The sequence below is a fragment of the Euprymna scolopes genome, chromosome 16 (assembly GCF_053919585.1).
Source record: "Euprymna scolopes isolate OS-2025 chromosome 16, ASM5391958v1, whole genome shotgun sequence".
In the NCBI taxonomy this organism is placed as follows: domain Eukaryota; kingdom Metazoa; phylum Mollusca; class Cephalopoda; order Sepiida; family Sepiolidae; genus Euprymna; species Euprymna scolopes.
Genome location: NC_136497.1, coordinates 49,571,843 through 49,598,401, shown reverse-complemented (window position 1 = coordinate 49,598,401; position 26,559 = coordinate 49,571,843).

The following is a 26,559-nucleotide window of genomic DNA, read 5'->3' as shown; positions in this document are numbered from 1 at the left end:
TAACAAAATGTTCTTTTTTAATGGTTTTTCCGCAGACAAAATATTCCTATGCTAATCTGTCCACCAGCCAATTAGGCCGAGTTTTTATGTGTGTTTTCCAGAAAATATATGTTTATTTAGTTTTCATTTAAACCTTTTTTATATTTTCTCTGCTAAGCTGTTTCTTCCATGTCAGGTTTCCAAAGAGAAGGTAGCAACTATTTTTATTTGCATCCTAATATCTACTTTTCCCGCCTCCAATAAAACCAGGGCCTAATTATTCATGGCATAAAAATGCTATGAACATTGTTTAATTTTACATGATACTCTTTTGCTCTGTTATATATTGGATATTTTTTAATTAAAAAATGGACCGCTCCCTTTTTTTCATATCACATACTCACTTCATTATTAATACTTATATATATAATATATATATTAAATTTATTCTTTTTAAGTTCGTTTCACATTTTTAACATGAGACAATTAATGTAGCAACAAAATAATAAAACCATCAAAGCTTTCCATAGAAATTTAGCTAATTCAGATTACTTTTTGTTAGAATTAAGATCTTATTCGAGAATAGCAGATTAGGCTTCAGATTTTATTTTCGAACGATTCACATGTAAAAGCAAACAAAAAAAAAATGTCCACTAAAACTTTTGCTAAACTCATTTCTTACTTTTCTTCATTTATTTACAGTACGCCTGTTTCCTGTAAGCTAAGCTTTTCGATTATTTTTTTGTTGCATTTACTTTGTTGTAGAGATTTACTTTAGGGACTGATGCATGAGTATCAAAAACTACTCCTTTTCTTTCTTTGTTCATTCAGCTTACTCTTTTGAATGTACGTGTTACCTTTTAGAGCTTGAAACGATTTTTGAATCCCGACGAAACATAGAAAGAAAAAAAATACAATTTCTTGATATTTTTCATCTACGGTTTAAAAGATTTTGGGGGTCTTTTAAGTTTACAATTTTAAATTTCTCATGCAGGCATAATCCATACAGTCGTCTAAATTTCTACATGTACTGGTCTATCGTATAACTTTCCAATCAACTAGTGACGAATGTCTGGTTTCTTTGAGCTTCTAAAAATGGGTTTGGAAAAGGTTTCCTATGGTTAACCATTTACTATTCATTTTGGCCAAGATCAAAGTGTAGTATCTGTTCCGACAGATACTGCACTTAAGATAATTTGTACCAGTCAATGGAGGGGAAACCCTCTATACTGGGACAATTATTATTTTTGGTAACCAGAGTGCCCCCTTTTTGCCTACTTTTAGGGGAGCTGGTTTTTACCTCACATTAAAAACGGCCTTGTGCCTAATTTGCTCAGTGGGGGAGCAAATAAATACCATCTGTTCCGACAGATACTGCAAGCTATGACTAGCTAGGACTAGCTATGACTAGCAAAGACCAGATGTGGGGGCAACCCCACATGCTTGACCTTTAACCAGCTCCCATTTCCCACCTCTCGGGAGCTGGTCCCCTTTTTCCCTTCCCCCTCCCTTCACTCCTCACATTAAAAACTGGCCTTGTGCCTAATTTGCTCGGTGGGGGAGCAAATAAATACCATCTGTTCCGGCAGATACTGCAAGCAAAGACCATTTGTGGCGGCAATCCCACATATAAGACCTTGGTCAATGTAGGGGCAACCCTTCATACCAATTGTCACTATCCAGCTCCCATTTCCCACCCATCGGGAGCTGGTCCCCTTTTCCCACCCCCTCCCTCTCTCTCTACATTAAAAAACGGACTTGTGCCTAATTTGCTCAGTGGAGAAGCAAATAAATAAAAACCATTTACTATTCAAGGATGACCTTAAAGTTTTTGGAAAGAATAAAAACCAACTTTACTCTCATGGATGCGGTCAAATTATTTAGTGACAACATACAAATAAAAGAGGTAAACTTGAAATCCCAACAACATATTTGATAAAAAGAATATTGACAGTGAGAGGAACGAAAAAGATACTTGCGAATATTGGAAGCAGATAAGATTAAAAGCAAGGAAATGAAAAACCAGGTCAAAACTGAATGCAACAGAAGAATAAGGGGTATTCTTAAATTGCACCTCCACAATACATCTATACCATCATGGCAGAACAGTAGCTATCATCCGATGCATTGCTAGTATACTTGACTGGAATGAAGATGAATTAAAATGTTTGGACACAAAAATACAAAAAATGGTTACAATTTATGAAGCTGTTGCAAAGAAAGGTGATGCAAAACTATTGTATCTACCTAGACAGGAAGTGGTTGAGGTTTACTTAATACTGAAGATGTGAATATAGAAGAAGGTTGTCTATCTAAACATAATTCTGAAAGTAATGAGATTCTTCTTTGTTAAGTGAAAAGAGACAGAGTGCAAAGAAATGGAGTGAAAATGAATCAAAGGTTGCAAAAGAGAGGGAAAAATTACTTGGAAAGAAACTATATAGCGTATTCTTAAAAAATACTGAATTTTGAGATACTGACAGCTGGAATCGGTTGATCAGAGGAGATTTCAAAAGATCTACTGATAGCACCTTAATGGCAGCTCCAGGAAACACTACATTGACAAAACTGCAGAATCTCGATGTGCACATTGTATCCTGAAAAGGAAGAAACCTTAGTGCATATCGTATCAGAATGATTTATGCTAGCACAACATCACTATCAAAGATGGGGACATCACAATGTCGATTAGGTACTACACTAGAATATATGAATTAGCCCACAATGAGAAGCAGTGTTGTAACAGAGTGCAGGCACATATATAGCAGCAGCAGCAGCATTAGCAACAACAGCTGTACGACAGCCAACATATGCAAATGACTGAGCTGTGTACGAGGTGACGTCACAGCAAGGAAGAAGGACAGAAAAAGATTATAAAAAAAGAAAAACATCCCGAGAAGGACAGAAATAGACATGTTACACACGTGACCCAAGAGCAATAAAGAAAGACATGTCCTAAACATGGCCAGACAAAGATACCATGTATTCGACATGCCAGAGTTTTGTTAAGAACATTAGAGTACGAGAAGCCTTTTAAACAAGAGATAAGGTATTATTCTAGAAGTATCTGTAAATAAATGTCTCAACTGAAAAAAAGTAAGTCAAATTCTTCCCTTGTCTTTGTTTCCTTGCGAATGTCTACATACAATGTGTGGGTCCTGAGTGTTGACACGTAATAACTGCGTTAGAGTATGAGCATAAACCAGACATGATACAGGAGAATGACAATGTCAAAATTCTTTGAGACATGCGCATACAAACTGATAAGGTTCTTGAACATTCCAAACTTGACTTAATCTAAACAAAAACAAGAAAACTTGCTCGCCCATTGACATAGCTTTCCTCTTCGATACCATAGTGCAGGAGAAAGAACAGGAATAAAAATCAAGATCTAAAACGGAAAATGTAATAAAGTCAAAGTGATTCCTGTTGTTATTTGAACGCATAGAATCATAATGAAAAGTCACCATAAATAGCATAATCAGATTGACGAGACATTTTTTTTTCCAATTCTACAAAAGTGTTAAGGTACAACTTGAATGTTTAAAATCAAGAGAATTGGCCGGATGTTAAATAATAAATAAATAGTCGAACTAAAATATTCAAAAGTTGAAATTACTTTGAAGAAATAATAATAATCTGAATAGTATTCTGAGAAAGTGCCAAGCCGGATGCAAGTTCTCCAATACAGAGGAAAAAATAAACCACCTGATGTACATGGGCGATTTGAAACTTTTTGCAAGGACCGAAAAGGAGCTAGAGACACTAATTAACACTACCAGGATCTTCAGCCAAGATATCCAAATGGAATTTGGAATGGAAAAGTGCGCACTACTAATTATAAGAAAGGGAAAACTGGAAACGACAGAAGGCATGGAACTACCCAACCAAACAGAAATGAAGGCACTAGGGGAACAAGATGACTATAAATACTTGGGAATTCTGGAAGCGGACACCATCAGAGCAACAGAAATTAAAGAGAAAATTGGAAAGGAATACCTCAGGAGAACAAGAAAACTCCTGGAAACGGAATTATATAGCAGAAACCTAATAAAAGGTATAAATACATGGGCAGTATCACTAGTAAGATACTCTGGACTGTTTATAGGGTGGACAAAAGAAGAACTGAGACAGCTCGACCAGAAGACCAGGAAAATTATGACCATGCATAATGCACTACAGCCAAAGGACGATATTGACAGACTCTATATGAAAAGAAAAGACAGCGAGAGAGGACTGATCTGTATAGAGGACTGTGTGAAGGACACAAAAAAAGACCTAGAAAAATACATAATGCAAAATACTGAAAGGATAATTATAGCAGTGAGAGACACTGAAAAAACAACAAAACAGAAAACAGAGTCAAATGACAAAACGAGAAAAGAGAAATGGAAAGAGAAAAAACTCCACAGAAGATTCATAAGACAAAAGATGAGAATAACGAAAACACTTGGACATGGATGCAAAAAGGACATATAAACTGAGAAACTGAATCTCTAATAACTGAAGCACAAGATAACTCAATAAGAACCAACCATATCAAAGCAAAGATTGATAAAACACAAGAAAACAGCAAATGCAGACTCTGTGGACAAAGGGACGAAACGATAAACCATATAGTAAATGAATGCAGCAAACTGGCCCAAAAGGAATACAAAAACAGATATGACCAAGCGGGAAAGGCGGTGCACTGGGAATTGTGCAAACGGCTGCATTTGGAATGTAAAGACAAATGGTACAAGCATAAACCCGCAACAGCACTGGAAAACGAGAACCACAAAATCCTATGGGACATGGACATACAGACAGACAAACACAGTCAAGCAAGAAGACCAGATGTCGTAATAATTAACAAGAAAGAAAAACCCTGTCAAATTGTAGACTTTGCTGTCCCAGTGACCACAGGGTGAGTATGAAAGAAAAGGAGAAACGAAGCAAATACACAGAGCTAGCCAGAGAGTTAAAAGGGATTTGGATGATGAAGAAAATCAAAATAATATCGATAATAGTAGGAGCACTAGGAACAATTCCGAAAAACTTTGAAAAAAGAATGGCAGTAATTGGAATGAGAGGAATAACTGCAAAAATAAAAAAAATAAGGAAAACCCTTGAATGCAGAGAATAATACAAGAATATAATATAATGCAGAAGCGTTACAGGGGATGAAGAACACTGAAGCTGCATATCTACAAGTTCTACACCTCCATCATGCATCCCCTCGCATTGTCTCATCACCGCCCCCTCCAAAAGAAAAGTGATACCAAAGAGCTGAGAAGGTTCAAGGAGGATGGAAAGACTGAGGAGAGAGTGCTGACCAAACCTCCGCTGGACAAGCGCGAAGAGAACTGGAACCTTGAGGAGGCTTAGTGCCACTCAAATTCCAGTATAGACCAATGGCCACTGCCAGCGAGAAATCAATGGTAAGAGGCGGTAGCGATAACGTAAATTTATTTGCAAATGCTATCGAAGGAGGCGGAGAGAGCTGGACATCTGGGGAGACTTGTTTTCACTCAGCTTCCAGAGAACACCACAGGTTTCCAATCAGATCTTTTGTTGACTTGTGTGAAAGCTCCATGTGAGCCAATAATAATAATAATAATAATAATAATAATAATAATAATAATAATATTGTTATATAATATTATAATAATATAATATAATAATAACAATAATAATAATAATAATAATAATAATATTTTTTTTTTTTCTTCTTTGTTTATCAACGTCTCCCTGGAAAGGGATGAAATTCATTTCCAGAGGATTTCTCTCAATCCCGGCTTCAAACCAGGAATTTCAAAGATCAAGGGTTTTCCTAAGGATGTTGGTGGTACCTACAATAGCAGAAGTCTGAAGGCCGCCTAAAACATCAGGGATTCATAGTTTTTTTTTCAATTGTCCTTCCAGACGACTTGATACTACTCCTAGCGTACCTACTATGATCAGGATTATTTGTGTTTTAACCTCATAATTGCTCCACCTCGTTCTCTTTCTCTCTCACAATCCTATCCCAGGATACTGAGAAGTCTATAATCTGCCAGTTTTTTGAGACCTTGACAATGACAACCAAATCTGGATGATTATGTTCCAATTGCTTGGTCGTTATGACACTTTTGTCCCACCATACCTCTACCTTGCATCATCACTTGTTCTCACTTCATCAGGCACCTCCTCAAACCACTTTCCAGCACACTTCAAACAAACCTTCTTACAGACCTCCTAATATATCTGGAGCCCCATGCGATTGTGTCTTTTACTCTCTCTGGGCTAATCCACTAAACCCTGCTGCAAGGTGCACAATTGACTCTGAGGTCTTACTACAAATCCGTCATTCTGCAGCAACTTCCTCTCCTAGAACTACTTTTTTGAACAATCGTGTTCCTAATGGATGCTCTTGTGCTGCACAAACAAAAGCTTCAGTACTCTTAGCCACATATCCAGCTTTAAGCCATTGCCATGATCTTTCATCAGCCACTTCTGCTATATCCTGGAAGAACCTTCCATGCATTTTCTTCCAAGCCAGTTCCTCTACCCTTTCTCTACCCATACGTTTCACATAATCAGCCTTAGTTTCACATACTTCCACTTCATTGGTCACAACCTTAAGCATCCACTCCTCACTTCTAACCACATCCTCCTTCAACGACATCTCCTCAGTTCTAACACAATCTTTTACGCTTTTCAATCTTCTCCCACCGTCTTTCCTCTTTTTATATAGCCTCGCTATGCTGTTTTGAATGTGGAATATACCAAACATTGTTAAAACTTTTCTTGTTTTGATATCCATGGCATGCAACTCCTTGTCAGACTATTCTAAAATTCCCGCACTGCATTCACTGCTTTCATTAGGTTTCCTCCATACAATTTCGACTTCGCAATTAGTTTCACTCTTCTAAGATACTCCTTCCTGACTTTCTCCTTCATTTCTCTGTTCATGATGCCTACACCCTCCAACATACTTATAACCTGTATCTTCTATTTCTTTCATAATTTCTCCATTTGGCAGCACTATTCCATTCAAATGAACCTTTATTCCCATTTTCATCACCAGCACCACACATTTATTAATCCCAAACTCCATTCCTATGTCTTCCGAGTATGTCCCTACAAGCTCTACCAGTTTCTCCATTTCCTTTTCATTTCTACTGAATATCTTCAAATCATTCATAAACAGTAGATGGTTGAGGTGTCTTTCACCAGATCCAAAGTTATACTCCAGTTTCTCTCTCTTCAAGAGGATGCTCAGTGGCATCATTATCATTACAAAAAGAAGTGGAGATAGCAAATCTCCTTGGAATATTCCACATTTAATGCCAACCTGCCCCAGTACCTCTCTGTTTGCTGTCAGCACTGTTTTCCATTGAGCCGTAGTTGTCTCCAAAAGCCCTACCACATTCCTAGCAACCTTCATCATCAATAGTGTTTCACGGATCCATGGATGAGGATCCATATCGTAAGCCTTTCTGTAATCAATCCGTGCTGCACTCAGATTCCTTTTCTTCCTCTTTGCATCCTGTATTACTGCCTTATCAAAAAGTAATTGCTACTTGGTATCCCTCGAGCCTTTCCAACACCCTTTCTGTTCATCAGGGAAAACATCATTACTCACAAGATGTTCATAAATTTTTTCTGCAAAGATTCCAGTTAACAGTTTCCACATTAGTGGAAGACATGTAATTGGTCTATAATTGCTGGCATCTGTTCCCTTTGAGGATCTTTCTAAACCAATGACCTCCCTAAACACATACTTAAATCGTTCGTTGACATCTATGCTGATGACACGACCATCTACGGCAACACATCAAAGGCTGTAAATGACAAAGTTCTCTCTGATTCTCTCTCCTCTGATCTTGAGCGCGTGGTTCAGTGGGGGAAGATGTGGCTGTTTACCTTTAATGCATCCAAAACCAAACTTCTATCCTTACATCATCAACGCTCTGATCCCCATCTGGCATCAATTGGGATGGATGGCTCTCGTCTGGGAGAGGCCCCGTGTTTTGACAAGCTTCTGGGTTTGACCTTTACTCCTGATCTGAAATGGAGCACGTACATCAAGTCTGTTGCCAAGGTCGTTGGAAAGATGGGATCCTTCTACCACTCCAGAAGATATCTCACTACTGATGCAATTCTCTATCTATATAAAAGCCAAGTACGTCCAAGGATGGAGTACTGTTGCCATATCTGGGCGGGAGCTGCTAAGGACAGCCTATCCTGCCTTGACAGAGTACAAAATAGACTTCGTGGCTTAGTGGGGGATGCCCTTTTCTCTACCCTGCAACCTCTCTCCCACAGAAGAGACGTTGCGAGCCTATCCTTGTTTTATCGTTACTTCCATGGCAGATGCTCGTCTGAACTCCAATCTCTGGTCCCCCTCGCCAATCTTTCATGAAAAACACCCGTCTAGCTGAATCCACCGTGAAAAATTTCCCCCACTCTATATCTGTGCCTAAATCAAAATGCGGATTCCATGAACAAAGCTTCTTTCTTAGAACTGCACGCCTGTGGAACTCTGTTCCATCTGCCTGCTTCCCTCCGGACTACAACTTGGATGTCTTCACGTCCAATGTTAACAAATTCCTAATGAACCGCCCCCTTAAGTAAACACTTCATCAAATCTCCACACTAACGTAATGTATTTGCAATATCCCTTATCCCTGAGTGGCTTTCGGGCCTTGATAAGTGGTGATCACTGTGTAAAAAAAAAATTTCGTGTTGTCCTTCCCTTAACAAGCCAATCAGGGACATCTTCTAACTTTACGACCCTTTGCAGGGCAGCAGCTATAGGTGAATAAAGGCATTGGAACTGTTTGAACCAGAAGCCCATTACTCCATCTGGACTAGGTGCCTCCCAGTTTGTCATTCTTCATATACCAGCCTTCACGTTATCAATGGTTACTCAACGTTCTTCATCTGCTGCATTCCTGGTAGCCTTTCTTTGACCTCCCTCAACTAGCTAGCTGCTGCTGCTATTATTATCATTATTATTATTATTATTATTATTATTAATAATAATAATAATAATAATAATAATAGCAGCAGCAGCAACAACAACAACAATAAGCAGAACCTGTGGAAATTCTACGGTAGTTGAAAACATCAACCCTCACATTAGCAAAAACTTTCTCATCACATAAGCAATTAGAATGAGGCTCTCCTTCAACAAAATAGTCAGTGGAATATTAGTTCGAATTACCCCACGAATTAAAAAATAAACTTGTTCATAAACAAATATGGAGAACTGCTTAAGATATATTATTACAAAAATAGAACTATAGTGAGGCATCACTTTTTTCTAGAGATTTTAATTTAATCAAAATGACTTGTAAATTAGTTAGTAATAATTATATCAGTATCTTTTCTTAATCATCTGATAATCTGGCATGTAAGTAAGTAATAAGATTTGATAGAAATATGTTACGTGTCAACTTTCTGCAATTTTTTCATAGTGGTAAGAAAATGGAGGTCAAATTACAATTAATAATGGAATGAATCAGTAAGTAGTGTGATTAGTTAGATTTGGTTTTTGACAGATTGTATGGTAATACTTGCCGGAATATATTTCATAAAATAAAAATTCTTATTTCATTATAAAATTAAATGTCTGAATTTGTTAGAGGAGCTTTCATTATTATCGTTATTAAAGTTATTTGAATTTTTAATCACATTTTTATCGCTATCTTGGCAGTAGATATTGATTGTTGGAATGTATTAGATAAGTTTTGATTATCATTATTCAAATCATTCTGCTTTACTCTCATTTTGATTATTACCTTCAATTTTTTTTTTTTACAAAGGAGTCACCACGTATCAAGGCTAGAGACCACTCGAGGATAAGGGTTAATAAGTGTACAGTGGTCAATAGGACAGTGACGTAGTAATTGTTAGTAGTGGAAATTTGGTAAATTGGATTACTTAAGCGGAACAGCTCATCAAAAACTTGTTTACGTTGGACTTGAAGACGACCATATTGTAGTCAGCCGGAAAGCAGGCAAATGGAAAAGAGTTCCACAGGTGTGCAGTTCTAAGAAAGAAGCTTGTTCATGGAATGTACGTTTAGGTTTAGGCACAGATAAAGAGTGGGGGAAATTATTGATAGTGTTCAGCTAGACGAGTGTTTCTCGTGTAAGTTTTGTCTGGTTTGCAGAATTGGTATTCCATAGAATATTGGGGCAGTATTCAGAATTGGCATCACTATTTCAAAGATCCTGAACACTGTAATTAATGTTTTTAAAGATCTGGTACATTGACTTTTAAGATTGGGAAATGAAAAAAAATCCTCTTTAATTTTTACATAAAAACAAGTCAATCAAACTTATAAATTGTAGGAGAGAATATTGCCTAATTTTTTTTCTTTTCATAAATTACAATCATGCCATATCTAATAATTTTTCTAATTTTTTGGAAAAAGGTTTTTCATACCTATGAAAAATAATTATTTCTTTCGTGAAACAGAATTCAATGAAGATTTTCAAATAGAAAAGAAATATTTCCTTAATATTTAATTGATAAAAATGTTTGCATAAAACAAAATTTCATTTAATTATGGGCAATAATCCTTCCAATGAAAGACTAGCAAAAAATTTTTTAAGTATTAAAAAAGCTATAAAAAAATTCACTGAAAATAATATTTTCATAAAACTGCCATGTTCTATTTTCTCCTCTGCATCCATTGGGTTCTTCCGATGATGCTGTTGTTGATGTTGAGATTGATTTTTCTGTAAAGTCTTTAATTGATCGTCCTTTCCATATGAAGACATTTAACTACAGGAGGGCTGATTGTGGTGAACTTTACAGCTTTCTATGTGACGTTCCCCGGTGTCCTATTTTTTGGTATGTATCCAAATGGTGCTGCTAAGAAGGTTACTGACTGGCTTCTTTTTGGAATTGATACCTTCATTCCTCGTAGTCAGTTTTAAACCAAACCTCATTCTCCTTTCTAGTTTTCATCTGTTTGTGATCTGCCATTGCCCATCGTAATCATTACTTCAATCAGTATCGTTGAGATGGTTCTGAGGCTTCCAGGCAATCCCGCAGAAGAGTTAGCAATGCCTGCCAAACAGCAATTTCTAAGGTTAATTCTAGCTACTCTCAAAGGATTCGTGATTATATAATTTCATCTAAGGATAAGGCTGAACTCTTTGCTCATCTTGTTGCTGACAATTCTTCTATCAATTATTCTGGTGCTGTTGTTTCAGAGCTTTGTGTATTTAATCCATAAAGTTGGCAAAAATAATCATTTCGATGCCGGGTGCCTCATAATAGAATGGATTAAACATTTTAATATCATTACTCCTACTACCACTGTTAATATTAAACACAATTTCTCTAAGCACTGTTGAATGAATGAAAAGTGGATTAATTTATGGGGATATTAGATATTTGGGTGCTTATTCAGATTGGCACTTATAGGGATAAACAACAAAAACGAAGAAAAACTTTTATATTGTACCTACTTGTCACAGAATGAAGATTTTATATTCCAAAAATCACAAAAATTGATCGAGTAGTTTTTTTTATATATTTACAAAAAGCAAATTTGCCGTTTTTTACATAAGTGACAGACAAGGTCATATTTCGCTAGAGAACATCATAAGGGGAGGTAATCAGTTATAATTTTGACAGTTTTCACATGCATTAGGGTTGTATGTCTTTGTCCACCAATTCGTTGATTTCATTTTTTTTTTATCCCTAATGAAACAGTAAAATTTGATTTTCTTGAATAAAAAAAAATATTTGATCAAATGACGTGATTTTTTAAATTTGTCGTCTTCGTCCTCTGACTGGTACGTACATCGTACAGATATTTATGTATTTTCTTTAATTTTAAATGTCGCCAAAAGTGGCAACCAGAATAATCACTGATATTTGCTTATTTATCCACATTACGTGGAAAGGAAAGAAAACTATTTTTAAGGAAATGCGACGAGTAATACTTTTAGAGTTTAATAGAGAAAAACGAAAGGATATTCTGAAAATATGAGGGAAATAGAATGTACAGGAAATATGTTTAGCATTAATGAATTCATATTTATTTAGTTTAGTTTGGTTGTTTTTATTTTATGGCATATCAACCCTTTTCGGGTTATTTAATGCTGAACCCAAAGATTTTGAAGAAAAATTTTTCAATAGAATATATTTTTTGTTTTCAAGTCGGTTTCTATTTAACCCATAGTTGGGGCTCTAACAGGTACTACCACACGGGTCAGAGTAGACCTGGGAAAAATGATAATTAAAGGGTGGCTCCACACTCCCCACACCCCGCAAGCTGGGGCCTCACCACTGGATATAGTTTAAGGTCATATCCAAGACCATTATTTAGATATGAGATGCACAGGAAAACAATGGACACATATATCAAAGAGAGTTGAAGGTTAGATTTTGTCCTTGGATTTAGTTGTGTCTTGTTGAGTTTGGGGTGTGAGAAGATTTCTACTACTTGATAGCATGTAAGTCATTGGCATTAGAGAGGGCCATTATGATGGAGACAGTGTTGATTCTGTGTGAAAGGCAATGATATGTGCAAGTGAGTTTGTGTAATTGAATGCAAAAGAGTCGAGTTTTAGTTTTGTCTTTTTTTTTCTTACTAATTTGTTTTGCCATGCTTTCTTATGGATTAGTTTTTGTCTTCTTTTGTTATTCAATTTTTTCACCCCGGTACAGTGCCATTTTGAAGTAGGGGGCTACTATCGGGAACATAAGTTGCAGGGATATTATCAAGGGAGATGAGTAGCAAGATGTCTGTTCACATTACATTTGAACTTCTGCATGTCAGTACAGTTGGGAAAGCAGAATCCCGAAAGGGAGTTCCAAAGTCTAGCAGTTCTGGGGAAGAAACTGTTGGAGTAGATGGCTTTCTAACACTTAGGGATCTCTACTGTGTAGGGGTGAGATTTAGCTGCTTGTCGGGTTTGTCAGGGGGGAACAAGTGCTTGTAGTTCATCAGAACATTTGCCATTAAAATACTTGTAGAACAGGCAGAGAGATGCAGCATTTCGTTGATGGGACAGAGGCTGAAGCTTAGATGACAGTTATATATATATATATATATATATATATATATATATATATATATATATATATATATATATATATATATAATAATGCTCCTCATCTTGAGTTGAGAAGTGATACACGAATTACCATTAGCGTATAAGCGATGCTCTTAGTGTAAACAAATCGAGCATAGTTGTTAAACTCATGACTCACACAGCAGCCGCTGAGAGCATAGTCGTACAGATGATCAGGTTTCAATCCTGGCTTGAGGTAGTTGCCTGTTTAGCCGCACTGATGAGCTGTGGAACAGTACTGTATGTGGATGACTAAGACGATCCATGTAGATTATGCCTTCATGAAAAATTTGCTATCCTGTACTTTAAAGAACCCCAATATCTATTAAACTGTAGAAGAGAAATAGCGACAACTGTGTTCAAAAGATAAAATTTACTCTAGGATAGTGATACAAAATAGTTTTAAAACTAACAAAAACAATAGAAAATAAACACATAAATAAATTAAATAAACATGAATATACATAAACGATCAAACATATATGTATATATATATATATTTATATATATGTGCATATATGTATGTTCACATATATATTTATATATAAACTAACATAAAAAAACATAACCTAGATTTAAAACAGGTCAAAAAACTAAATATCCAGGCTAAATAGAGCACACACAAAGGAACAGGTCAACCAGAGGTCAAATAGGCCTTTGTCCAATAAATGCATGTTCATTGACTGATAGGAAGGGCGCGGTGGATACTAGAAACTGATGATTTGCTAACTAAAATTTCAATAGAAGGTGCGTATATAAAAACGACAGACAACCACAAAATTTGCACATAAGCCTGAAGAGTCCTAGAGTGGATGAAACGCCAGAATATTCAGTGTTGCTTAAACGCCATATATATTTTATAACTTATATATATATATATATATATATACATATATATATATATAGTAAGTTTTTTGGTTCAATTTTAAATTCTGAAAAAACAACATATAGAGACATATATTCGATTTAAGAATTTATTGCTTGACAAAAGGAATATATAGAAGGGGTTATTTTAATTTCCTTAATCCATGGATTTTCAACAATGGCTCATATCATCAGAGGAAATGAAATGCAGTTAGCAAAATGTTCAGCTGTGAATGGACGCTATTTTGCTTTTCAGCCACAATTATTGAAAATAGTTTTTTGAGTGGTTGTGGATAATTATATGGAGAAAATTATACGAAAAGAGAAGTTGATACAACTTGGGTAGTCTATTATCGGAAGGAGTCCAATGTCGTTCGGGGTTATAAATCCAGGTGGGCAGAAAATAGGCCCATGGGAGAAAGTGATATTCCCATATAGCGAAAGCGTACTGCTCCTTATTGATATTTCGAAAAGTATACCAGGCAGCCTTATTCATTGTTGCGTTGACTGTGTGTTAGTTGCTGTGGTCCAAATGCTTTCTCAGTGTTGACAAAGTATATCAAAATTGGGTGAATATACCATTCTATTGTAATTATCCCCATGAGTAATAGAATTTGAGCATTGAATTAAGTGTGCAATGGACCTCGGAATCAATAGTGTAGTAATGAAAATACCAAAGATAGCAAAATAATCCTGGTGATGATATTCGGAAGAGTACCTTGGAACGGCTTGCTTGAGGTATGAGTCTATTAGAAAGATAGTTCGTTATCTTGTTTATATTGGATGAAGGAAGCTTTTTAGATGAGGGAAAGAGGAAGTGGGGTGAAGTAGAGAGGGTAAAGAGAGAGAGGGAGGGTTAAAGTTGGGCGAGCATACAGGTTCTTAATGGAATTTTTTCGGCGGGGGAAGGGGGAATTGTGTTTTAGTATTCTTTAAAAGGGTTGATCTCTTGATTTTAAGTTCAGGTTGGAAACGGATATTCTTGTGATTTTCAATGGAGAGTGTGCGTGATAGGGGGTGGGGGTGCTGTTTTTGCTGTGGATGGGTGAGCTGATGAGGTGGAGATAGAGACGAAACATGGTGTGAAAATATGGAATGTTTGGAGGGTTACTTAAATAAGTGAGTTTAAAGTTGCCTTATTTTAATTTGGAGTGTATATTTAAAGGTGACTTGGTTAGTTGAGATGTTAGTTAATACGTTAAATACGTTTGTTGTCGTAGCTTGATCTAGTTTAATTATGTTTGTTTAAATTTTATTTAAAATATATATATATATCTGTTTGGAGGCGATCTATGGATGAGTTTGTTTAGTTGTTCGTTGAGTTGGAATTGATATTTGAGTGAGTGCTTTATATACTGTGGTTAATTATATATTTTTTTAAATATTTTTATAAAGGGGAGAGTTGATTTAAATGTGGGGCTGGGTATGTGGTCGCCCATACGTGGTTAATTTAAACTATTTATATATTGATTACTTGTATATCCACCTAAACGTAAGTGCAAATATAAGCACATATATACCCACAGACACTCATACATACGTACATATACATATATAGACATCCACATATACATATAGATAGTATACACTTACGTACAAACACTGATCCATACCATGCTTACATAAATACATGCTTATATACATACGCATCGTTATACAAATGCATATGTGCACTCAATTACATATATACATATCATAACGCAAACACGCATATTAAAGAAGGGAACTATTTATACAGCCGGGCGATTAAGTATCGGCGCATACTCAAGTGTACAACTGCGCTCATAAGCACGGCCGAACATCATATAATCAAGTACAAGGATGCAATTCATACTCCTAACAGCAAATATACAACTACATAAGTGTTATGTCTAGAAAGAGATAAAGGTGCACACACTGATACATAACATATGAATATAGAGAGTGATCACCTACGTTTAAAGATATATATATACATCAACAAATGATCGGGTTTATCTGGCGATTCTATTATAGAGAAAGGTGTATTCCCCCATTGCCAACAACATTTTTATGATCTAGGGAGATATAGATAGTTAGAGTGTACCAATATTCAGCTGAAATGTGTAACTCTGTTGAATATCCATGCTCACATAAACACACGCATATATATATATATATATATATATATATATATATATATATATATATATATATATATATATGTATGTACACACTCACACATAAACAACCATACATATGCATACGCACACACACACACACACACACACGTGCATACATACATATATACACTACAGCGCACAATCCTATGTATATAGACTCAACATAAAACGAACGTATACAAGCTCACACATATATATATATATACATCCTCATATATAAGGAAATGAAGTTAATGGAGACAAGAACAAGCATATATATATATATATACATATATAAATATATACACGCACACATATACACTTATATATACATATACACACATACCCACATATATACACATATATATATACAGCCAAGCATATATAGACATGTACAAACATGTACTTGCTCAAACATGCACATGTATAAGAACACATATAGACATACGTAAATATTAACATTGCTACAGCGCATGCAACATCCACCCTCTCATGCGTGCATACATATACACTCATACAAGCTTGAACTCATGCTTATACATATGGGGGCAATATGCCAAAACTAGTTCAGGTATGGTGGCTTAAGTGGCTTTGAGCTGGCTATATTTGAATTTTTTCCTTTGCTTGCATAACGAAATAAGCTCATTTTTGGTGTTTATCGTGGCTTTAGGATATGGTATTATTGCAACTGCTTCTAAAGTGCAAAGGTTACAGAATTTGGATTTAGGGGTGTATGAATTGGATTTTTTCAATAAATCCCATTTTAGCGAGTATGGAATATTCCTATATTGGAGGTCTTTAATCAGAGTTGTTAGGGAGGTGCTTCTATTGCTATTTGGATTTTCATTATTAAAGGAGCTTATATGGTTGAAAATTCTCAGTTTAATTAGATTTGCCGATGCGCCGATATATGTGTAGGATTTTACATTTGCATTAATGATGTTTAAGCTGTCGGAGTTTCTACTATGGGTGTTGAATGAACTTATAGAGGGGGACGGGATGATTAGGTTCGAATCGTATTCAGGATGGGGTTCCTGAGTGACTTGGGTGTTATCATGTGTCTTATTTATGGGGTTGGCATAGTTGGAGTCAGTGGAGCTCTCTAATGCTGTTGGTTCAGTAGTTAATGTGTTTTGAGTACGATATTTTAGTGTTACATCCGTTGCACTTGCTGTTGTGGTTGGGAGTTCAGTGACTGTACATGAATAGATTACGTCCTTGTGGATGCAATCGTTTCCTAAGGGGCAAGATTGTTTGTTTAGGCAATTACAATTTAGTGTGGGTGGAGTTTGCGGGGGGGGCCTGGGATTTTCTTATTTTAGAGTTGTTTGATGTTATTATCGTTTGTGCTATGTTAGGCATAGTGGAGTAAGAGATTTTTATTGAATTTTTATTTAATATAGTGTTGTATCTATGGGGTTGTTGAAAAGATTGTTCAATTATTTTTAAAAATTCCTTAGGTATATTAGTTTTTACGTTGGAGCTGTATGGCGGGTTGAATCATATGGATTTTTCTGCCTTAATTTATTGTTATTCTTTTTGTTTTGTTTGCTATTGGATTTAGTCTTAGACTTTGTGTGCTCTGGATTAAGATTATGCTTGTTCAAGGAGTTACAGTGTGACCGCCAGATTTATGGAGTGTTTTTGATTTTTGTAACAGAGTCTGTTTTTAAAGTCAAGTAACTATCTAATCAATATAAAATGTTCACCGATTAATAGGTAAAGAATACATTTTACATGTGCGTAACTTTCTTTTTTTTTCATATTCGTTGTATAAATATATTTCGGGGACTTCAGACCCCCACCCTTCCTCATTTGTCCCTTGTTCGGCCCCTTAAAGTCTAAGCGATCCATTAAGCATACACTCGTTTTGTGGTAGAAGGGTGAATGAGTGTAGAAAAACAAACAAACAAAAAAAGAAAATTCTCAGGGTGCCTTTGTTATCGAAGATTGAAATGAAATTTGAATGTGTTTAATTTAATAATCTTTTATTTACATTCTGCAAAAACTGGGTTAAACGCGTTTTTCTGAAAAATTTAAAACTTAAAATTCTATTAAAAGTTATAGAAAAGTATTATAGTATTCTGCTTTTAACATGATAAACTTCAGGGATTTATCTTTCTAATAAAACCAAAAGTTGTTCAGAAATAACGGATTTTCATAGATTTCGATTAATTGGCGGTCACTATATATATATATATATATATATATATATATATATATATATATATATATCATATATATATATATATATATATATATATATATCATATATATATATCATATATATATATATATATATATATATCATATATATATATCATATATATATATATATATATATATATCATATATACATATCATATATATATATCATATATATATATCATATATATATCATATATACATATCATATATATATATCATATATATATATATATCATATATATATATATCATATATATATATCATATATATATATATCATATATATATATGATATATATATATATATCATATATATATATCATATATATATCATATATATCATATATATATATATCATATATATATCATATATGATATATATATGTCATATATATATATCATATATTTATATATATCATATATATATATCATATATATATATATCATATATATCATACGGTACAATCATGTTGACACACACGTTCTTGCCAGATCATTAAAGTTAAGTAACGTTGAGCCTGGCCAGTACAATATGGGTGGCCATTTGGGAAGGCTATGTGCTGTATGTACTGCGGCGAGTCATAGAAATTTCCAAGTTGGTATCTGAGGGCGCATTAATTCACTTGGAGAGATGCATCCCCGGTCTTCATTAAGACATGTATCTAGGAGCAGGAAACTCTGATGTAAAAACCTGCAGTTTACTGTATACTCTTTTCCATCGCAGTTGTCTGCACCGACAAAGGTTAGCAGTAATACCAAAAAGTGTGGTTGGTTTTACACAAAGCCTTCACTACTATAAACAAATCATTTGTGTGGATTTCCGAGCAACTTATTTGTTGTGGCAGAAACTGATATGTCGAAATTAACGGGAGCGTTCATCATATATCAATTAGTATCGTTGAAATGATTTCAAGTAATGTATAGGAATTAAATTCCAAAGCTATAGTGAGCAGGTGAAGCCTACTATCAATACATATATTTTGAACTATACATACGAGATAGGAGTTCTAACTAGTAAAAACAAGTGACGTTTCTAGATTCCAAGTGACAAGTTTCCTCAGATTTACAATACTCTCCACTGTTTTTTAGTACTAGCTCCTAGGCTTAACATTCACAGACAACATTAATTAGGACAAACACATTGAGGTAATTGACAAGGCTGCTAGGCTTTCTCTACCGTGCTAGAAGGTTACTTACACCTGAAACTATCCTACATTTCTACAAAGCCACTATTCACCTATGCATGGAGTATTGTTACCACTTCTAGGCTGGTGCATCTACTACTAGTCTCTGGCTTCTAGATAGGGTTCAAAAAAGAGTCTCCAATCTAATAGGTTCTGCATTGTTGGCAAAACTCCAACCTCTATCCCATTACCGAAATGTAGCATCTCTGTGCCAGTTTTACAAGTATTTTAATGGAAAGTGCTCGGACGAACTCAAAGCACTAATACCCCCTCAATGTAAATACCCTCGACAAACTCGACAATCAGCAAAATCCTACCCCTATGCTGTGGACATTTCTAAATGCTATAACGCCTTCTACTTAAATAGCTTTTTCCCTCAAACTGCTGCACTTTGGAATTCCCTTCTGTCTCCCTGCTTCCCTGACTGTACTGACATGCAGAAGTTCAAGTGTAATATGAATAGACATTTCGCTGCTATAAAACAAAAACTCAAGGTTTTATAAAAAGGGGATTAGGGGTGGGAAAGGATGCCATAGAGGCCACAACAAAGAATACATGAAATGAATAACGTTGGAAGTATGTAGATTCTGACTCCATATAATTAAAGACAGACGAATATTGAAGGTTGAGAACCGACTTTATTTACTACCAACAATTTGTATTAGGAGAGGCAAAGTGTTCGTAGGATTGAATGTGATTTAACAAAGGAGATGAATGTTCGTAAAATGTTTGTAGGTATGTATGAATTGACAAGGAATGAATGTTCGTAAAATGTAACTTATCTTTTGGACGATGGAGAGGGTTAGGGTAGGCCGGTCATCTTGCTGTCGGTGATGCGTGTCCTGGCTTGTAACTGGAAAGCGAGTGACTTCTTTCATCAGCGCTAGCAGCCCGGCGTCTTTGTCTTCTTTCTCCTCCTCTCTCCTGATTCCCTAAAAACACTCGTTTCATAGTGGCAAACTGGCTCCCAGTGACTGTGATATTTGAGGTGTTTATTTTAGGCGCAGAGCTCTGCCATTAGTCGATAATTATTTTGTGGTTATCTTATTTTTTTCTTCCCAAGCGGAAGCGATGCGTGGAGCCATGTGCAAAAGACGATTTTTCATTTTGTCTCTCATGGTGGATGCGTTAACATTCGGTTCGCTGCTAATTCTCATCATGTTTGCACAGATTTCATAGCTTTGGCATCTTTTGGTGTTTCACGTAAACTGACTGGAAAATTCTAACGATACCACGGTACTTATTCTACATGAGTAGATGAGTATGTTTTAAAATTAAAATATTTATTTCATTATTAGGTTAAATATTAAATTGATTGAATAACTTATTTTGGTATTTTAATATTTTCATATGAAAAATATTTGTTTTTGGTTTGGATTATTTTTTAGATTTAAAATTCCTCTTTTATTTTTATGTTTTCATCAATTTGTCTTTCAAATTTTTCTATTATAATTGTTAATTTATCTGTAATTGTCATATTTAATTGTAATTTACTCGTTTGCTAATAAAGCGTTCATTGGCTATTTTAAGTAAATGAGTTTCTTCAAAATATATATTCAACTTTTTTTTTTTTTTGCTGTTGATTTACAACTGGAGTTAATACTTTGATGCTTCTCTAGATGTATTGTTGAGAGATAAGTTGAAGGGGGCGGGGTATATAATTTAATTTGGCATAAAGAATCATAAAGGACTAAATAAGAATAAGGTTGATAAACACTTCTTTAAACAAACCATTTAAGGGGAGATAAATAGAATAATAGCCGATAAGTTTTATTACTTACCTCCCTTGAATATTTAGATCTGTTGGTTGAAATTAAGGTAATTAAGTCATTTAAGTGGATTGGATCCAATTGATATACACGTTTTAATTAAATTTTAACAAAGTATATCAATTCTGAAAAATATGATAAATAAATAAAAAAAAAAAAGATGGAAGAAGCTGAAAATTAATAAGTTGAAATTGAGTCTGAAAGAAAACAATCTAATCGACTATAATGTTAAAACTGAATAATTATCGCAAAGGCTAGTAGTTAGAATAAAATAACCTTGATTTTGTAGAGCCACTTCTGGCTTTGGATAATGTATTTTTGATGATATTAACGTATTTGAAAAGTGTGATGAACAACGCTAACAATTAATATGCACGTAGTTAAATTAGCGAATGAAAAGATGGATAAAAACATGAATGTTATGAATGGGTCACCAGTTAGCAAGTGATACCTAAAACATAAGCAAAGTTTTATAAATGAAAAATGGAGAAAAACGAAATTTTATAATATAAAATTTTTTATACAAGAGATAATAATATAAATGTTACTGTCAGTCATTTAAATAAACGCATGTTTGGTGGAGAATGTTGGATGAGTAGTTGCACGTCAAAATGTTCATAGTATGAATACATTATACAGGGGGTGGCACAAATATATCGCACATTTTAAACTTTCAACTCTATGTTGCTGATGAACGTATGCAAGTGCCAATGATGTTTTCATTTATCAAAAATGGCAAGTTATTATAACTTGCCATTTTTTCAGGCACCTTCATCAAGCAATATGGTTTGGACTGATGCATATCTTTTTACTGTATAAATATTTTTGAAGAAGTATTTTAGCTGTGAGATTTTCTGTCTGCTTTGGCCTTGGGATTGCCTGATCGAACAGAAGAATTCTACTCACTGATATGCAGTTCCATCCATACAAATTAATGATTGCTGAGAAACTTCACGATTGCAACTGGGAAGATCGCATGTCCAAATATGGGAGATATTTCTGCAGCACCCTGTATGTATGTGAGTATTGGGCAGTGCAGCATTGTGTATGTGTGTGCATTGGATTACCATTGTTCTTGTTAGTGCATGTGAGCAATAAACCTCCCTAAGGTCCCAATCCTCTTTGCACTTCAATGGATGCCTGTTTAATGATCTCTTCTCATTCTTTCCATCCTCCTCTACTCCTCGACTATTTGGTGCCATGCCAGTCTGTGCCAACACTATTTTTTTAGAGGGGGAGTTAATTAACTTATAATTTTGCAGTTCTTTTTTTCGTAGTTCCATGTGGTGTTTCTCTATCTTTCTCTTTTACTTCAGTTGCAGTTTCTATATGGTCGGTTATCGTTTGTAGCTTATCTGGATTAGTCTCCACATTTAAGAGGTTCCTTAAGATTTCATCCGTTTTCATTATTGCTATGCATTGTAACTTCTCAACATTCCTCTTGATTCCAGTTCCTGCCATTCTTTTTTCAAAGATTTTCGAGATTGTTCCTTGTGTTCCTATGTGTTTATCTTAACTTTCTTTATGTTCCATATCTCTTTTAGCTCTTTGGCCAGTTCCATGTATTTGTTTCCCTTCTCAGTCTCCTGCGATGTTCATCCTGTGGTCTGCTGAAATGGTGAAATCTACGATCTAGCAGGATTTTTCCTTCTTATTAATTATTATGACATCCGGTCTGCCTGTTTGGATGGATTTATCCATTTGTACCCAATGGCCTATAGGATCTTATGATTTCTTTTTTTAAGTACTGCTGTTGGTTGTTTGAGTGTTTAAAATGCAGTTGTTTGCATAGTTCCCAGTGTACTGCCTTCCCCATCTGGTCGTATCTATTCTTATATTCTTTTTCGGCTTGTTTGCTGCATTCACTTATGTGGTTTATCATTTTGTCTATTTGTTCACAGAGTCTGCATTTGCTGTTTTCATATTTTTTGTCGATATTAACTTTGATATAGTTGGTTCTGATCGCATTATCTTGTGCGGCTGTTAGTAGTAATTCAGTTTCTCTGTTTAGGTGTTCTTTTCCTAGCCATGTCTCGGTGTTTTTATGAGTCTCATCTTTTGTCCTTATGAATCGTCTGGGTAGCTGTTTCTTTTCCTACTTTATTTTCTCGTCTTATGACTTATCTCTCTGTTCTCTGTCTCGTCCATTTTTACATTGATTAACCTTTCTGTGTTATATATTTTTCTAATTACTTTTTTGTGTCATTCACAGACTCTTATACTCACCAGTCCTGTTTCTTCATCCTTCCTTTTCACATAGAGTTGATTAACATCATTCTTTAGGTGTAGTGCATTGAGTATGGTCATAAGTTTCCTGGTCTTCTGGTCAAAACGCCTCAGTTCTTTTTTAGTTCAGCTTGTGAACAGTTCAGAAGATTTATCTAATGATTCTGTTCATGTGTTTGTACATTTTATTAGGTTCCTAGTATATAATTTAGTCTCTCAGAGTTTTCTTGTTCTTCTTAGATATTCTTTCCAATTTTCTCTTTTATTTCTGTTGATTTGATGGTATCTGTTTCCCAAACTCCTAACCATTTGTAGGTGTCAGGTTCGCTTAGTGTCCTCATCTCCCTTTGGATAGGTAGTTCCATACTCTCCGCTGCCTCCATCAACAACCTGTGGTGTTTCCTGGAGTCTGGATAACAACAAGTCTCCTCAGATTTCCTGTACTCTCCACCTCTTTCCATAACCTTTGCAAATGAATTTGCATTATCGCAGCAGCCGTTTACTATTGATTACTTGGCAACAACCATGAGTAGCAATAATTCTCCCAAAGTTTAGCCCTTTTCATACTCATCCAGTTGAGGTCTGATCAGTGCTTTCTCTCCTCGGACTTTCCATCCTCTTTGACCCTTCATGACTATGTGGTGCCAGTTTATGCTGATACTACAATTTTATTATTATTATTATTATTATTGTATATTTTCATCCCTATTTTTCTTGTTAACAACAGTCCTATCCACTTATCTTGTGCTTCCTTTTTTAAAATTAAATATGTTTTTAACTCTTTTTCAAGATGTCTTTTAACATGTTTTATTAATCATTTGTTCATATACATATATATATATATATATATATATATATATATATATATATATATATATATATATATATATATATATATTCAATTTTCACCCCAAACAAGGCACAGTGCCACTTTGAAGCAGGGGGCTACTATCAGGGACTTAATTAGTGGGGTCATTATGAAGGGAGATGAGTAGAAAGATGTTTGTTAACATTACACTTGAACTTCTGCATGTCATTGCAGTTGGGAAAGCAGAATCCCGGAAGGGAGTTCCAAAGACCCGCAGTTCTGGGGAAGAAACTATTGGAGTAAAAGGCTTTCTTGCACCTAGGGATCTCTACTGTAAAGGGATGAGACTTAGTAGCTTGTCGGGTTTGTCGGGGTTGTTACGTCGGGGAGGTACAAGTGTTTGCAGTTCGTCAGAGCATTCACCATTGAAGTATTTGTAGAACAGGCAGAGGGATGCAACATCTCGTCGATGGGACAGAGGCTGAAGCCTAGATGACAGTTCAGGACCTATCAGGTTGGCGACTCTCTTTTGAACCCTGTCCAGGAGCGAGAGACAAGAAGCAGATGCACCAGCCCAGATGTGACAACAGTACTCCATACATGGGCGAATGGTTGCCTTATAGAGGTATAGGATACTGTCAGGCGTAAGTAGTTTTCTAGCACGGTAGAGGGAGCCAACCTTCCTTGCAGCAGCCTTGGCAATGCTCTCAATGTATCTATTCCAGTTCATATTCCCTGTAAACGTTAGGCCGAGGAGTTTAAAAGAAGTACTTTCAGGTAATGTGTTCTTGGCCATTGCTATTGGTGGTAGAGAAGGTTTCTTGTAGTTATTGAAGGAAACAAGCTTAGTCTAAGCAGCATTGAATGTGACCAACCATTTTTGTCCCCATTCCACTACGGATTGGAGGTCATCCTCTAGTGTTTCTGCCATTTTCTTGGATATGTGTTCATTTGTTTTCCCCTCATATCTGTTATAGAGAGTGGTGTCATCGGCAAATATACCCATCTCCGAAACAATATTATCAGGGAGGTCGTTTATGAATATCAGGAATAATAGAGGTCCAAGGATAGACCCCTGAGGTACTTCCGCATTTATGTCGTATTGTTTGGATGTACGACCGTCGAGGACAACTTTGATTTTTCTATTACTTAAGAAGGATTTAATTACATTATGAATTCTTCCAGTGATTCCATATGATCTAATTATATATATATATATATATATATATATATATATATAAGTAATGTTGTCTGTGTATGTCCAAAACTTCTCAACCAAACTCCCCACTGAATATTTGACTTGCAGACTTAAAACTTGATATATAGGGTATTTGGATTTTGGGAACACTTTCAATTTGGTTTTTAGCTTGTAAACAAATTTTAACCCATTGGTCAGAATTGAAAAAAAAAAAGTTGGCCTTGGCAGGAGTAAATTGACTAACTTCTGAGCATGCATATGCATACATTTTTAGCTTAAAGTCGCTTTATTTTTAGCCCTTCTTTTATCTATCTGGCGATAGCTCAGGCAGCAACGATGAAAACTGAAGCACTAAATAATGACTAAGGCTGGAGCACTGAATGCTTAGTTTCGATTCCAGCTGATGGCATCAGAGTCATTTTCTTTTTTAACTTTTAAAATTTATATATATTCGGTACAAATAATAATCATTAGAGAATCTGCTCAATATATATGAAATCTGCATGAATTAAAATATCATATTTAAGTGTATTTTGCGTCTGGGCAACGCCGGGCAGCCTGTTAGTAATATCATAATTACAAGTAATGTGTTTCATATCTTGAGAGATTGCTTCTGATGATATTCTTAATAGTACTCCATCTCCAGTTGCATGTTCAAGCTTTGCAATTGTTTTGTCTGGAGTTTCACCATAGATGTTGATGTGTACTTGGTGTCAGAGATCATTCTCGATAACTTTAAGCCATGATTTTGTAAGTCTTTTTCGCTTTCTTTTTGACTGGTCCAAGTATTTAATCACAACAATATCAAGCTTGTATTTTGTGGCTTTTTCTCTAAATTCTCCTGTCCACACTCACTGACTATTCCTCGTGCATTTAACGCTCTAAAGATAGATATTCAATGTAATTTTCGCTACCGCAAATTAAAGGCATTCGCGGTAATTAAACCTCATCGTCGTAGCCACACACTCACGTAAGGGCTCAAAATTACCTTTAGTACTAAATTATCTCCCTTAGATTCAATTCAAAGAGTAATTTCCCTTTGATTATACGGCATGCGCCTTTTTATGCTTGACAAGAACGTTTTACAAAAAACATGCGATATATTATATATTATAATATATATTTTAAATTTTAATAGAG